Below are 11,880 nucleotides of genomic sequence, written 5' to 3'. Positions count from 1 at the left end.
CCATGGCTAGCAAAGTCGGCTGTACAACTGGGGCGAGTGCTAGTACGTTTCTCTAGACCTGCCGTGTGGCGGCGCTCGGTCTGCAATTACTGACAGTGGCGACACGCGGGTCCGACGTATACTATCGGACCGCGGCCGATTTAAAAGCTACCACCTAACAAGTGTGGTGTCTGGCGGTGACACCACAAAGATAATGATGGATCCTCCTGTTTCATTCATATTCCAGTTACGGCGGTGGTCCACGTTTCCGAATCAGCTGGCAGCACTGGCGCGATAATAATACACTCCTGGAAATTGAAATAAGAACACCGTGAATTCATTGTCCCAGGAAGGGGAAACTTTATTGACACATTCCTGGGGTCAGATACATCACATGATCACACTGACAGAACCACAGGCACATAGACACAGGCAACAGAGCATGCACAATGTCGGCACTAGTACAGTGTATATCCATCTTTCGCAGCAATGCAGGCTGCTATTCTCCCATGGAGACGATCGTAGAGATGCTGGATGTAGTCCTGTGGAACGGCTTGCCATGCCATTTCCACCTGGCGCCTCAGTTGGACCAGCGTTCGTGCTGGACGTGCAGACCGCGTGAGACGACGCTACATCCAGTCCCAAACATGCTCAATGGGGGACAGATCCGGAGATCTTGCTGGCCAGGGTAGTTGACTTACACCTTCTAGAGCACGTTGGGTGGCACGGGATACATGCGGACGTGCATTGTCCTGTTGGAACAGCAAGTTCCCTTGCCGGTCTAGGAATGGTAGAACGATGGGTTCGATGACGGTTTGGATGTACCGTGCACTATTCAGTGTCCCCTCGACGATCACCAGTGGTGTACGGCCAGTGTAGGAGATCGCTCCCCACACCATGATGCCGGGTGTTGGCCCTGTGTGCCTCGGTCGTATGCAGTCCTGATTGTGGCGCTCACCTGCACGGCGCCAAACACGCATACGACCATCATTGGCACCGAGGCAGAAGCGACTCTCATCGCTGAAGACGACACGTCTCCATTCGTCCCTCCATTCACGCCTGTCGCGACACCACTGGAGGCGGGCTGCACGATGTTGGGGCGTGAGCGGAAGACGGCCTAACGGTGTGCGGGACCGTAGCCCAGCTTCATGGAGACGGTTGCGAATGGTCCTCGCCGATACCCCAGGAGCAACAGTGTCCCTAATTTGCTGGGAAGTGGCGGTGCGGTCCCCTACGGCACTGCGTAGGATCCTACGGTCTTGGCGTGCATCCGTGCGTCGCTGCGGTCCGGTCCCAGGTCGACGGGCACGTGCACCTTCCGCCGACCACTGGCAACAACATCGATGTACTGTGGAGACCTCACGCCCCACGTGTTGACCAATTCGCTCAATGTCCGTCAACTGCACATACGGTTCACGTCCACGCTGTCGCGGCATGCTACCAGTGTTAAAGACTGCGATGGAGCTCCGTATGCCACGGCAAACTGGCTGACACTGACGGCGGCGGTGCACAAATGCTGCGCAGCTAGCGCCATTCGACGGCCAACACCGCGGTTCCTGGTGTGTCCGCTGTGCCATGCGTGTGATCATTGCTTGTACAGCCCTCTCGCAGTGTCCGGAGCAAGTATGGTGGGTCTGACACACCGGTGTCAATGTGTTCTTTTTTCCATTTCCAGGAGTGTAGTTCCAGTGTGTGCGTTGTCGTTACTCGCGCGACGTTTTATTATTAAAAGTTTATCAATCACACTGTGCGGGTAGGTCGGAATTATGTCCTTAGTATTTACGATATATAGCCGGTTAATGCCAATACTTCGCACAGTTCTTTCACCGTGTTGCCGCACCATGTTTATCACTATAACAGTCCGTACCGTAGGTACAACCACAACGGAGGGGTACCTGTTGAGAGGCCAGACAAACGTGTGGTTCCTGAAGAGGGGCAGCAGCCTTTTCAGTAGTTGCAGGAGCAACAGTCTGGATGATTGACTGATCTGGCCTTGTAACACTAACCAAAACGGCCTTGCTGTGCTGGTACTGCGAACGGCTGAACGCAAGGGGAAACTACGGCCGTAATTTTTCCCGAGGGCATGCAGCTTTACTGTATGGTTAAATGATGATGGCGTCCTCTTGGGTAAAATATTCCGGAGGTGAAATAGTCCCCCATTCGGATCTCCGGGCGGGGACTACTCGAGAGGATGTCGTTATCAGGAGAAAGAAAACTGGCGTTCTACGGATCGGAGCGTGGAATGTCAGATCCCTTAATCGGGCAGGTAGGTTAGAAAATTTAAAAAGGGAAATGGATACGTTAAAGTTAAGAAGGGAAAGCAGAAAGGTGGAAGGAGTATATAGAGGGTCTATACAAGGGCGATCTACTTGAGGACAATATTATGGAAATGGGAGAGGATGTAGATGAAGATGAAATGGGAGATATGATACTGCGTGAAGAGTTTGACAGAGCACTGAAAGACCTGAGTCGGAACAAGGCCCCCGGAGTAGACAACATTCCATTGGAACTACTGACGGCCTTGGGAGAGCCAGTCCTGTCAAAAATCTACCATCTGGTGAGCAAGATGTATGAAACAGGCGAAATACCCTCAGACTTCAAGAAGAATATAATAATTCCAATCCCAAAGAAAACAGGTGTTGACAGATCTGAAAATTACCGAATAATCAGTTTAATAAGCCACAGCTGCAAGATACTAACACGAATTCTTTACAGACGAATGGAAAAACTAGTAGAAGCCGACCTCGGGGAAGATCAGTTTGGATTCCGTAGAAATACTGGAACACGTGAGGCAATACTGACCTTACGACTTATCTTAGAAGAAAGATTAAGAAAATGCAAACCTACGTTTCTAGTATTTGTAGACTTAGAGAAAGCTTTTGACAATGTTGACTGGAATACTCTCTTTCAAATTCTAAAGGTGGCAGGGGTAAAATACAGGGACCGAAACGCTATTTACAATTTGTACAGAAAGCAGATGGCAGTTATAAGAGTCGAGGGACATGAGAGGGAAGCAGTGGTTGGGAAGGGAGTGAGACAGGGTTGTAGCCTCTCCCCGATGTTATCCAATGTGTATATTGAGCAAGCAGTAAAGGAAACAAAAGAAAAATTCGGAGTAGGTATTAAAACCCATGGAGAAGAAATAAAAACTTTGAGGTTCGTCGATGACATTGTAAATCTGTCAGAGACAGCAAAGGACTTGGAAGAGCAGTTGAACGGAATGGACAGTGTCTTGAAAAGAGGGTATGAGATGAACATCAACAAAAGCAAAACGAGGATAATGGAATGTAATCGAATTAAGTCGGGTGATGCTGAGGGAATTAGATTAGTAAATGAGACACTTAAAGTAGTAAAGGAGTTTTGCTATTTGGGGAGCAAAATAACTGATGATGGTCGAAGTAGAGAAGATATAAAATGTAGACTGAAGAAGAGGAATTATTTAACATCGAGTATAGATTTAAGTGTCAGAAAGTCGTTTCTGAAAGTATTTGTATGGAGTGTAGCAATGTATGGAAGTGAAACATGGACGATAAATAGTTTGGACAAGAGGAGAATAGAAGCTTTCGAAATGTGGTGCTGAAAGGTGGCTACACTGAGCCACAGCGCCAGAAATCGCGCCAGAGAGTATTGTTCCGCCGCCTCCACTGGCAGTGATTATTGAGACGCAGCGACAGGCAGTTCTCGCCGAGAAGTTGTGGTGGACACTGCTTGTAGCTGAATGCGGTAGTGGAGAGTGTTGTTCCATGTTTATTCAGTTATTTGATGGGAGAGATAGCAGATGTTGTTCCAATGGAGATATTGTAATGATCTGAGTGCTTTTCGTCAATATAAATTAAGGTTACTAACTACTGTTCTTTATTTTCTTATTATTTGTGTGTCCTGAGTAATGCTTCATTACAGGTTCAGTCAACAAAGCATCTGGCGTGTGTTCTTGTATTAGAGTGTAATTCTGGGTTTCTTGCACAATTATAGTATTTCTAATTTTCTTTTATCACGTCAGTATAAATGATATTTAAAAATTCTTGTCTTGTTGAAGAAGAACCGTGCCAGATGTGCGTTGAGTCGTACTACCACATACAGAACAGCTACACTTGTGCTTTGTTGGCTTCGTAGATTTTATAGTTGCTGGGGACTTAATTAATTAATTGTATTAACTGAAATTTTCATTTCATTCTTTGTGGTTGTTACATGCAGTCAGATTGCGTACGAAAACTAGTCAGGGCCAGCCGTTTACGAGACTTGCGTAATCGGACATACAGCGACTGAAAATTAAAAAGTATTTGCATTGCATTCTTTTTTTTTCTAATTAAGCCCCCATGCAGTGCTACAGAAGAATGCTGAAGATTAGATGGGTAGACCACATAACTAATGAGGAAGTATTGAATAGGATTGGGGAGAAGAGAAGTTTGTGGCACAACTTGACCAGAAGAAGGGATCGGTTGGTAGGACATGTTCTGAGGGATCAAGGCATCACCAATTTAGTATTTGAGGGCAGCGTGGAGGGTAAAAATCGTAGAGGGAGACCAAGAGATGAATACACTAAGCAAATTCAGAAGGCTGTAGGTTGCAGTAGGTACTGGGAGATGAAGAAGCTTGCACAGGATAGAGTAGCATGGAGAGCTGCATCAAACCAGTCTCAGGACTGAAGACCACACCAACAACAGTCCGTTAAACATCAGTTCAATTTACGTCGTCGTCTTTAAGACAGTTTGGATGATATAATAAACATTTCTTGATCAAATCACAGCACTGTCCTTTTACTTAACATTTTGGTTTGTTCCACTTTCACGCAATTCTAACAGTTAGTGTCTCCACACGACAATGGTGTCTGGTTCACGGCTGATGGCCACAAGTTCACACAGTATGTAAACTCGTCACCGCAAACGCTCGATATACTTTTCAGGTTTTACTGTTCACTTAATAAAGGACGATCTCCTATTTACACAGCAGACGCACTGTAGTTGATTGTTCCTCCGCGTATCACCGTCTTTGACGCCGGACTTTTCTACGTTTCTCCACCCGCGAACCGCCCACGATACCACAACAACTCGCAAGCTCTCTGTCGATAGTCGTTCGCTCTCTCTCTGACACAGTACTTCTCCTAGCCCATGGAGGTAAGAATAAGGGGAGATGGCGCTACATATCCCAGCCGTACTATGTTTTGAAGCCATGGGGGCGTGGCTCGCTGCCATGACACTCTGACCAAAACATTGCCGGTGTGCTATAGCGCTGCGTGTATTACAGTCGCTAATCGCACCATGTACGCATGTAACGTTATCAGATTGGTTGTTTCAGAGTTTTTGTTCAAAATAAAATCTCGTAAAGGCGAAATTCCGCATTTCTTCTGATTAAAAATAGTTTTTAAAGTAATATTACGAATAGCTAGTCTTCAATGTAAACGATACAATTTTGTTAATTCAGTAATATACGTGTATCACAAACTAAATAATAGAAACTGAAAACTAAGTTAGCTATACCCTCCCTCCAAAGCCCCATAAATACATCTTGTTTGTAGTACGTACTGGGACATTTAAGTTACGTTACACTACTGGGAAACACTGTTCATTACCACCAATATTTACTGAAATACGGTACATAGAATGGCAAATCTACACAGTGTCCTGTTTAGGCCTATACTTTACGCCAGTTAATGTAGTGTTAGCTTTTAATTTGGTACATGATGAAGACAAAGTGAGTTACTCAACACTTCGATTATCGACGATACGTACGTATTATGCTGAAACGTGAACTTGAAAATTAAGAATTTAATTCTTTGAATTAACATACCTTTTGCAAATGTTTTGAGTGTGTAGGGAAAACTGATGGTACAGCATTTTCTCGGAACCTTACTGTTGAAAGGGAAGTTCGGTCTATGTCCTCTTCTCGGAAATGCTGAGAACATATAGTGCTCCATTTAGACGCACGCCAATTCTTCCTCCTCACGGCATTCTCCCACAGAGCTTTCCGACTTTCATTTTTAGGAAATCTAAAATCGTACAGGAGAAAAACACGCTATAGTAACAAGTACCGATGTAGCACACGTTCGTTCACAATGAAGTTGTAAAATCACACTTAACGAGACAACTTACACATGAAATGTTATTCCCTTCGATTTCGCATCGCAATCAGAACGATTCGTACATCCGAACTCCACACAAGTCACCATAATAGCGCAAAATCCTTCCAAAAGCGAGCTACAAGCCTATGCACACAAGCTTACAGCAGCAATGTTTTGGTCGGATTGAGATGGCTACACTCGGCTTCACGTAGCTTCGCAGCTGTGACGTCACGGCGTCTCCCTCTATTCTTACCTCCATGTCCTAGCCTAACCAAAGATTTACAAAGTATATAAAACCAGAACAAACAATGTGACGTATTAACAAATAAAGAATAGTTGAAATAAATTATACATACCTACTATGACAAGGTAATGCACAAAAGAAAAAAATATTACCGACTTTCGGGGAAAGCAATGTCTCTACAACACACACAACGTTGCAGGCTGTGTCACTGACGCAGCGTACTGTGGCAGCAAAACGACTATTCACGTTGGTGTGTAGAATATAAGAGTCTGGCGATATACCATCTGACTTTCGGAAAAGCGTCATCCACACAATTCCGAAGACGGCAAGAGCTAACAAGTGCGAGAATTATCGCACAATCAGCTTAACAGCTCATGCATCGAAGCTGCTTACAAGAATAATATACAGAAGAATGGAAAAGAAAATTGAGAATGCGCTAGGTGACGATCAGTTTGGCTTTAGGAAAAGTAAAGGGACGAGAGAGGCAATTCTGACGTTACCGCTAATAATGGAAGCAAGGCTAAAGAACAATCAAGACACTTTCATAGGATTTGTCGACCTGGAAAAAGCGTTCGACAATATAAAATTTTGCTAGCTGTTCGAGATTCTGAAAAAAGTAGGGGTAAGCTATAGGGAGAGACGGGTCATATACAATATGTACAACAACCAAGAGGGAATAATAAGAGTGGACGATCAAGAACGAAGTGCTCGTATTAAGAAGGGTGTAAGACAAGGCTGTAGCCTTTCGCCCCTACTCTTCCATCTGTACATCGAGGAAGCAATGGTGGAAATAAAAGAAAGGTTCAGGAGTGGAATTAAAATACAAGGTGAAAGGATATCAATGATACGATTCGCTGATGACATTGCTATCCTGAGTGAAAGTGAAGAAGAATTAAATGATCTGCTGAACGGAATGAACAGTCTAATGAGTACACAGTACGGTTTGAGAGTAAATCGGAGAAAGACGAAGGTAATGAGAAGAAGTAGAAATGAGAACAGCTAGAAACTTAACATCAGGATTGATGGTCACGAAGTCAATGAAGTTAAGGAATTCTGCTACCTAGGCAATAAAATAACCAATGACGGACGGAGCAAGGAGGACATCAAAAGCAGACTCGCTATGGCAAAAAAGGCATTTCTGGCCAAGAGAAGTCTGCTAATATCAAATACCGGCCTTAATTTGAGGAAGAAATTTCTGAGGATGTACGTCTGGAGTACAGCATTGTATGGTAGTGAAACACGGGAAAACCGAACAGAGAATCGAAGCATTTGAGATGTGGTGCTATAGACGAATGTTGAAAATTAGGTGGACTGATAAGGTAAGGAATGAGGAGGTTCTACGCAGAATCGGAGAGGAAAGGAATATGTGGAAAACACTGATAAGGAGAAGGGACAGGATGATAGGACATCTGCTAAGACATGATGGAATGACTTCCACGGTACTAGAGGGAGCTGTAGAGGGCAAAAAGTGTAGAGGAAGACAGAGATTGGAATACGTCAAGCAAATAATTGAGGACGTAGGTTGCAAGTGCTACTCTGAGATGAAGAGGTTAGCACAGGAAAGGAATTCGTGGCGGGCCGCATCAAACCAGTCAGTAGACAGATGCAAAAAAAAAAAAAAATGACTGTAAGCAGCAGAATGGTCCTGTATTCGTGTCGGCAACAAGCCGAGGTGGTTGTGGGTTCTGGCATGCACGTGCAAACGATCGAGAGGCAAAACTCGGTCCTCTAGATCTGGTGTACGCATAGGCCGCCGCCTCCCTGCACCTTCGTCTGTCTTGAAAGGGCCCACAATCACGCACACGCCCAAAAAGGGCTCGAAATGTCGTGTGATGGAGGGTACTTGTTTTGAGCTAGCCGTGCTGCCTCTCGGCCGTTTCCATCTGCTCGGTCATACACAGACACCATCTCGGCTTGTTCTCGCGCACGAATACCTAACCATTTATTATATCTCTTAAAAAATGTGTAACTAATATATTTTAGAGGAAACACTCTCCTAGTAAATTTATTTGTCCTTTGATTTATCGTGATCTGTTACTGATTTTTAGGGAAGTTAGTTTTTACGTTTAGCTTTCAAAAAAATACAAAAGAGACATAATAAGCAAAATAATGAATTTCGTAGGTTGCCAATTACGTATTATATCTGGTTTTATTGAGCGCCAATCTCCCTACAAATTACTGTAAATGCAATAGTGTAGTATTACTCAGCTCCAGTTCACTGATGTGAAATTATTACTATCACAGAAAATGGACAAGCTTTAATAAAATTATTTCACTGGATTGCTTCAATTAACCTCACAGAATATTTTTACACAATTTCTTCCGCTCCGGCTATCAGACATTGTGCTGTGAAAATTTTTTTTTAAATGTACCGCGTAATGGCGGCTAATTGTTAACAGTCAGAGATCACTGTTGCGCGCAGCTGGAAACGTGATAAATAATTTTAATTAAATATTCTTTTCATAAGATAAATGTGGCGTAGGTTCTTGAAATAACACACGGAGATCACTTTATACTAATATATTCTTACTAGGACACAGTTTACACCATTAAATATTTGCAATTACGTTACGACAGAAACAAATGCTAGCGCAGCACAATAGCTTGCGTACCTTATTCCAGCTAACACCAGAACGAGCAGAACAAAACAGACTAGACAGAAAAATGAGCATTGCATTGTGTTTCATACTCTTACAAAGATAATAATACTTCTTTTAATTACTTCTTCGACCATAGATACTAGTAGACTGGCCTTGCTGTGCAGAAGCTATTGAGCTGGTGTGGCTCCAACATAAACCACGTGACTGTTGGCAAAACGTGGCGGGATTTCAAATCAGTGGTCTGGCATCCTATGTTTGTATCGTATTTTACCCACATTTCTCAATTGACTGTCAAACGCTTCCTTTTTTATCTGCGAAAAATTATGGCAGAACTACATTTGACCTGGATTTGCCCACAGTATCATTTATAAAATCTAACAAATACATCGAACGCCCCTCTGGTGGGCAGCGGGACGAAATTACTATAAACTATCAATTAAAGTAAAATGTCGTAAAAATTCTTTTAAACACTAAGAGTGGGCTCGTGTCAAAACTTTAAATGTTGGATTCGCCGCGTTTTGAGCTCTAGTCACTTTATAAAAGAAAATGGGATATGGGAATTTTGTCAACTATAGGTGCCAAAATTGTCGACTTTAGGAGCAGGTCCATTTTAGAGTATCAATTTTAGGTGCACTTCAAAGGTTCAGGTCCTACTATTTTTACAAAAGTTTAAACTATCAGTTTAAAAAAATATTTTAGATGAAAGGTGAGACTTTGAAGTTTCAGAAAATAATTTTGGAGCCTACATTTATTTGATAGTATTAGAAGGTAGAAAAAAATTCTCTTCAAGTGCCGACTATAGGTGCTTTTACCTTATTATAATCTCACTTGTATATACAAAAAGGCGATGCAGATTGTTTAAAGTTTTTCCGTTTCAGGGCCTGTATCCAAAGCTGCCTTCGGTTTTCATCCTTAGGGAACCTATGAGTAGGAACGAGAAACAGTTATATTTATTTCTGTAACCGAATTATCACAGATAGTTTCAAAATGTAATATGAGTCTGACTTTACAGGCATCACTTTCAACACTTTAATTTACGTGATACTCTATTTCAAGTGTAAAAAACATATATAAGTCACTTCAGCAGATTTCAATAAACGCATCTGCACTATCATAGAAACACTTACACGTGAAATGTAACGCCATTTTCCCCCGACAAAACGCTAAGTACAGCCATAAGGGCAACACGAAACAACCATGTTTTGCCAACATGCACGTGACTTTAGCCCAGAGATGTTGGAGCCACGAAAATGACGTCAGGGTCAGTCTGTTATATTTATGGTCGAAGAATTACTTACACATTATAATCTCATACAATAAAAATAATGTCTTTTCTGCATCTATCGATCTGTATTGTATATTTTTACAGTTAGTGTTATTACCTTTCGCAGATAAATCGATGTTTGCAGTTCATTTTGAGTCACATACAGTCATTTTTATTTATGTTTCACCTCGATAATGGTGAATACTGCAAAAGGGACACTACACATTCTGCTGCTTACACTACGCTGCGTCAATCGCACGGCCTGCAACACACGGCACGTGGACAGGGGAAACGCCATCCGCCAGGGCAACGATGCATTTCCGTACACACGTTCACAGGACCTTTTTTCCTCCATTTTCAAACGGGAATCCGTCCCAGCAGTTTGTTGGTCTTGCCAATGTTCACTCTATATAGGTGATTGCATGCGCACGCCGATTATCCCAGTATTCTACGACGAGGAAACAGATGTAGTTTTACTGTAAAATCAAACATATTTATTCCCATTTATGAAAAATATGTAAAGATCACCCAACCGGTTGCATAGGATTTCTATATACGTTGACCAAGTTTCGTTACCTCTAAGGGTGACTTCATCAGAAGGTAAGGCAATTACATGAAGAACATATCGTCAGCCATGTTCAAAGTTATATTGCAATTTAGTTATGAAACTGTGAATAGTGTGACACCAGTCTAGAGTAGGGATAGGAAAACCGACCGGTTAAAACCGCTACCGGTGTTTTGGTTCTGAGCAAGGCCAGTATTACGCTATCATACACTCCTGGAAATTGAAATAAGAACACCGTGAATTCATCGTCCCAGGAAGGGGAAACTTTATTGACACATTCCTGGGGTCAGATACATCACATGATCACACTGACAGAACCACAGGCACATAGACACAGGCAACAGAGCATGCACAATGTCGGCACTAGTACAGTGTATAGCCACCTTTCGCAGCAATGCAGGCTGCTATTCTCCCATGGAGACGATCGTAGAGATGCTGGATGTAGTCCTGTGGAACAGCTTGCCATGCCATTTCCATCTGGCGCCTCAGTTGGACCAGCGTTCGTGCTGGACGTGCAGACCGCGTGAGACGACGCTTCATCCAGTCCCAAACATGCTCAATGGGGGACAGATCCGGAGATCTTGCTGGCCAGGGTAGTTGACTTACACCTTCTAGAGCACGTTGGGTGGCACGGGATACATGCGGACGTGCATTGTCCTGTTGGAACAGCAAGTTCCCTTGCCGGTCTAAGAATGGTAGAACGATGGGTTCGATGACGGTTTGGATGTACCGTGCACTATTCAGTGTCCCCTCGACGATCACCAGTGGTGTACGGCCAGTGTAGGAGATCGCTCCCCACACCACGGTGCCGGGTGTCGGCCCTGTGTGCCTCGGTCGTATGCAGTCCTGATTGTGGCGCTCACCTGCACGGCGCCAAACACGCATACGACCATCATTGGCACCAAGGCAGAAGCGACTCTCATCGCTGAAGACGACACGTCTCCATTGGTCCCTCCATTCACGCCTGTCGCGACACCACTGGAGGCGGGCTGCACGATGTTGGGGCGTGAGCGGAAGACGGCCTAACGGTGTGCGGGACCGTAGCCCAGCTTCATGGAGACGGTTGCGAATGGTCCTCGCCGATACCCCAGGAGCAACAGTGTCCCTAATTTGCTGGGAAGTGGCGGTGCGGTCCCCTACGGCACTGCGTAGGATCCTACGGTCTTGGCG

Source organism: Schistocerca cancellata, chromosome 11, assembly GCF_023864275.1.
Source record: "Schistocerca cancellata isolate TAMUIC-IGC-003103 chromosome 11, iqSchCanc2.1, whole genome shotgun sequence".
In the NCBI taxonomy this organism is placed as follows: Eukaryota; Metazoa; Arthropoda; class Insecta; order Orthoptera; family Acrididae; genus Schistocerca; species Schistocerca cancellata.
This window is presented reverse-complemented; position numbering follows the sequence as displayed.